Source organism: Rutidosis leptorrhynchoides, chromosome 1 (genome assembly GCF_046630445.1).
Source record: "Rutidosis leptorrhynchoides isolate AG116_Rl617_1_P2 chromosome 1, CSIRO_AGI_Rlap_v1, whole genome shotgun sequence".
NCBI lineage: Eukaryota > Viridiplantae > Streptophyta > Magnoliopsida > Asterales > Asteraceae > Rutidosis > Rutidosis leptorrhynchoides.
Genome location: NC_092333.1, coordinates 720,647,592 through 720,653,107, shown reverse-complemented (window position 1 = coordinate 720,653,107; position 5,516 = coordinate 720,647,592). Strand labels below are relative to the sequence as shown.

The window sequence follows — 5,516 nt, the reverse complement described above, 5'->3', positions numbered from 1 at the left end:
CTATAGTGGCTATCAATGTGCATAGAATTGACTTTAGTGTGTTTAGTAGAATCACTACTTTAAAGATTCAGATTCACATATAATCTAGGCCAAGGACCTCACATAAACAAAAGGATAAAAAGGTAAAACAAAGACCACCCCATCACTTATGCCATACCAAATTTATCATCTTAACTGAAATCATGATGCTTAAGAAAGAAAGTTAAAGACGCCAAACACAAATTGTGTCTCATAACTGTATTCTAAAGAGATTTAAAAAAGCAAGTGAACAACAATACACCTGTATTTTCCATTGAAGGCGATGTGCTACCGGATGGTGACCCATGCTGAACACGATTAAGAGCACAAGAAGATCTACTCGAGCAACACAATGTTAATTTGAGACCCACTATGGCACACTTAAATGACACCAAGGTGAAACAACATTAGAAACCTAACATAATACTGTACAACAAAGTTACAAATTTAAAACACGTCCACAAGTTAATCAACTAACAGAATTTTAACAAAGTAACATGAATAAGAAAGGGTACTTGTAAAGGAGTCATCGGTTCTGACCGAAACAATCAAACATGGGGAAACAGATTTAGAGACAACCTCTAAATCATCACCATGAAGTACCTGACCCAAACGACTCCAGTCTCTTAAATGGTCATGCTTGCAAGTTGGCTTTGCGATACGACAACATATACAAACGGCTGAGGAACAACGACACTCAATGGTGGGGTAGAACACTCACCAACAACACCTTTTTTAATGCTTTTCTTACTAACCATAAAAGTACTAAAGACACAACAATATTGAACACTAACTGGACTAAAAAAAAAGGGACTCCACAAATGAATTAACAAAGGCAAAACCCACAGGTGGTCACAACCATTAAACAAAACGAAATACGAAACAAAAGGAACAAAAGCACTATTTAATGATAGTGAATAAATGAAAAACATTAGCCATAATTTCTTACCAAAATCAAAGAAGAAGCCTTTCCTCACCAACAAAAAAAGGAAGTTGCAAGAAATGTTAAAACACCATCGGAGCAACAAATCGTCTAAACCTGAAATGCAAAAAAGTGAACCAAAATAAAAAAATATATACTGTTATCACAATCAGTAACCAAAAGGAACAAATTCACAAATCTTCTTTACTCATAACATATTTATTTGGAATGCTTTAAACAAATTTACAAATTTAAAAGAGATGTTACTTTTTGTTCACTTTTAGGTTGCCCAGCAAAAGATGCACCATCACAGTACCGTATCTTCACCTTGTTCCAGTTATAGTATAGAAATATGAAAAGGTGTGTCACCAGATTATTGCATCAATATAGAATGAATAGTGCAACTAATTTCTTTTACCAATTTATAGATGGAGGAACACCACGCATTACACAATAATAACGTCGTTGGTATACTAAAATCGATAGAATAGGTAAAAAAAAAAAACACTGTACATACCCATCAATTTCAACCAATTTTCAAACCTAAGCCTTACAATTACCATGAATTAAAAAAAGGAGCAGAAAGAGCGTACCACCATCGATCGATTATTTTGATCGCCAAACCAAACGCCCAAGATTTAGAAGGAAAATATAGTGGAAGCATGTGGTGAGAAGTGCAAAATTCAACATAACAGGAACAATCATTCATCATCGGAAACATGAAGATAAAACCTTTACCTTCATAAACGAAGTTAAACTTATGTACCTATTTTAAATTCGTAGTTTTGTTAATTCTGAGCAAAAATCCAACACCACCGCAAGTGTTACCGTGTTGTTGATGATGACGGATTTTTGCTCAAACACCATACCTCCATATACGGTTAATCATGAAGATATAACCCCTGCCGCCATAATCGTGAAAACCCTAATCGCACAAACCGAACGATTAAGGTAAAGGAGATAGCAATGAAGGCGATGGCGATTGCTGCAACAACACGGTAGCAGCGATGGCGATTAGGTTTTGGTTCAGCAAATTTGAATTCAAAAAGGAAATACCGCGTCAGGCCTTATTTAAGCTATTTAGCTGAAATTTCAAATTATGTTCATAATGTTATTATGGGAAACACATTTAATTAGGCGATTTAGTTAGAATTAGTTTTAATTAATGGTAGATTAGTAATGTTCACCAAAAACGTATTAAAGCTTAAGTAATAATTATTTGATGTAAAGATCTAAGTGTGATAATTAATTGAATTGTTGAATGGATGATCAAGATCTTTTTTTATGAAATAATTATTACTATTTAAACTTTTGCTTTAATAATAAGAGGGATATCATATAGATATAGAATATGTGTTTAGTTGATTTTAAAAGTCAAGTTAGAAGGATTAACTTTTGTTTGCGAACAAGTTTAGAATTAACTAAACTATATTCTAGTGATTTCAAGTTTAAACCTTCGAATAAGGTAGTTTTATATATATGAATCGAATGATGTTATGAACATCATTACTACCTCAGGTTTTGTGAATAAACCTACTGGAAATGAGAAAAATAGATCTAACTTCAAAATGTGAACTAATTAAAAATAAATATGAATAGATTTACGAAATGTTTTAGATACAGATTCGATAATAAAAAACAATACATAAAACGCATATATGAACAGATTTGCGAAATGTTTTAGATACAGATTCGATAATAAAAAACAATACATAAAAGAAAACCCTTTTTAATCGTTCTCACCTCTTGTTCAAGCTTACAAAGATGCCGAATGAAGTGTTGTTGCACCCTCTCATCAGCATATCAACATTCAGCATAGTTTATAGTTTCAAAATGCTGAAACCTGTTTTTCTGACACATGAAAATTAGAAACATTCATTTGGCATGATGCAATGGTATTGAAAATAATCATTGATCTTAAAATTACACAAAATATACCTTAAGTGACTCAAATCCGCAAGTGTCTATGATACATATGGTCCCTTTAGTACGTTGTCTGTCTCCCTCAAGTGATTTAATCAAGAATACCAATACTAAAACTGAAAAAAAGAGCGTCCCAACCTATTTCATAAAATTCACTTATGTAGAATTCTAAACTTAATTAAAAAATTCAGAATAGAATTCAAATCTTCTAAATCAACAAATGTGATGTACCTAATCAGATACAAATTAAGTACATTCTGGAATGAACACAAGACATAGAATTTTTTTTTCCTTAATCAGCAAATGTGATTATTAATCATCATTAAAACATCTTATAACAAAAAAGAGATAAAGAGATATTCAGATGAAAAGTTGTAGCATTCATGAAAATCGTAACTCAAATAAGCATAGAATTGCAATGAAAGACCCATCAAATACTCAAAATTAACAATTAACAAATAAGATCAGTAAGATCACAAACCAGAATAAAATTGCAAAAATTATTTCAATCAAATTTGAAATGAAAATAATTATCCAGTAATCATTTCAATAACAATAAATCAAAGGTCTCATATTCTTCGAAGAAATATTGTTAAGCTAAAAACTGCCAAAATCAATAACACTAAATATTTAAAGGTCTGAATAAAAATTGCAAAATCATTTCAATAACAATAAATAATTTTTCGCGTGAGATATTGGCTATGTTTGGCACGGAGCGTTTTAGAGCTTTTTGGAGCTTTTAGCTTTTAGTTTTTATGAAAAAGCTCATATTTAGTAAAAAAAACTTGGTTTGGTTACATAGAGCTTAAAGCTTTTAGTAAGTTGGAAAAAGCTTCTAAAAGCTCTTTTTTCAAACGCTTTATCATGTAACGTTTAGAAAATAAGGAAGAGTGTTTGGTCTGTAAATTTCTTAAATACCCTCCAATCCAATACTATCTCACGTAAACGGTAAATCCAATAGTGGTGCATCAAGTTTTTAGTATAGAATTTTATCCAGTACTTTCAATAGAGTAGAGATAAAAATATCTCCAATACAAAACGATGCTCTTAGCCATTTTTACACATAACACGTGTACGTGTACAAGCAATATAATTAAGATACATGCAAAGATATCATTTTTCTTTTCTTTCAACAAAATATAAAATTTAGCCATACGTATTTTCATTTAACGCTGTTTGAAGGAACCACAATGAAATGAAATACGTTTGTATTTTGTAACGATATTGCTTCTTTAATTTGCAATACACGTTATTAAAGATTTAGTCACTATACTATGTTTTTAATATATTAGTTAATGAATACGTTTCATTAAATAAAATGATTATAGTTAAGATTAACTATTTTTACTCTTGTCCATTTTTATCATTTTATTATTTTTTTAAAATGTTCGTAACAATATTGCTACTTTAATATGGAATGCTCGTCGTTAATAATTTAATATTACAATATATGTATTCGGTTATTTGTTAATGGCTACATTTTATTAAATTAAAATGGATGATGATATTTAACTATTTTTTCTTGTGTCCAATTTTGTCATTTTACTTATTTTTTAACAGCTTCAGCTACTTTACCAAACAATTATATACATGTAAAAAGTTTCAGCTAACAGCTAACAGCTACCAGCTTGCAGCTACTAACTAACAGCTAATAGTTAACAGCTAATAGCTTTCAGCTATCAGCTAGTTCTGCCAAACATACCCATTGTTAAGCTAAAAACTAATTAAGGGAAGTAATAACCAATTATTCAAGTAACAATTTATTTGGACGAAAATTAAACTTACTCATTGAGGCATTTCATCAAACACTTGTTGAGCACTTCATGAACCATATGTTGTTATTCCCTCATAATCTGAAAACAACATACTAATAAGATTCATATAAAAGGATATTTATTAATCAATCACGTCAAATAGAACTCTGTATATTAATCCTAATATAAAAACACATAAAAACTTGATTATAACAATTTAACAAATAACTCAACGGATTGAACGTAGCCATTGCTGATTGATATATATATCTCAAAGTGCAGATTGCGTTGTATTGTGCTGGAATCTTTAACCTAGAATCACACAACGGTATCATTTTCCGAATCATGACTTTAATCGAATCATTCAGTGAATCGAAGTTTAAACGGAATGGATTTGATTCACGATTCCTGGTGTGCTTCGTTTGATAATCGATTTCGGTCATCCAATAATTTATGATATGATTTGAAGCTAACGCAAAAAGAACAGGTAAATGGAACGGTATTTCAATTACTCATTAAATATAGGATCCGTTTCATTTTATTTGCCATATAATTCGCTTGTTTAGTTTTTTGAGATTGATTATTCATTGCTTCATCCCATATTTAACCGTAATCAGTTGATATTAATTTAATTAATTAGATTTGATTAAGTGATTAATTAAATATTTGAGGGTAATTTTGTCTCTTCAATTCTTCCAAAAAAATATGTTACGTAATATTAATTTCGGATATCAAATCAACGGATGGATTGAAATTTTAGTTAAGATCTAAAGGTCATGAATTGATATTTCAAAAAATTATTACATATTTTAGCTCCTCTTTTAATAAGAAAGAGGGAGAGGGAAGGGAAGAGGGATACTAGCGAGTAACGGGTAACTACTAATTTTAAGTTCCATCTT

The 5,516-nt window shown here is 30.4% G+C and overlaps 1 long non-coding RNA gene across 1 annotated transcript; it reads right to left on the bottom strand.

Moving 5' to 3' along the window:
* Positions 1-784: 784 nt before the first annotated feature.
* On the bottom strand, positions 785-5,119 carry LOC139886298 (uncharacterized). The gene is made up of 6 exons (XR_011772394.1): positions 4,852-5,119; positions 4,649-4,716; positions 2,879-2,979; positions 2,684-2,791; positions 1,208-1,925; positions 785-1,057 (listed from the first exon to the last, which is right to left on the bottom strand). It is a non-coding gene; the product is annotated as an uncharacterized lncRNA (long non-coding RNA).
* Positions 5,120-5,516: the final 397 nt, after the last annotated feature.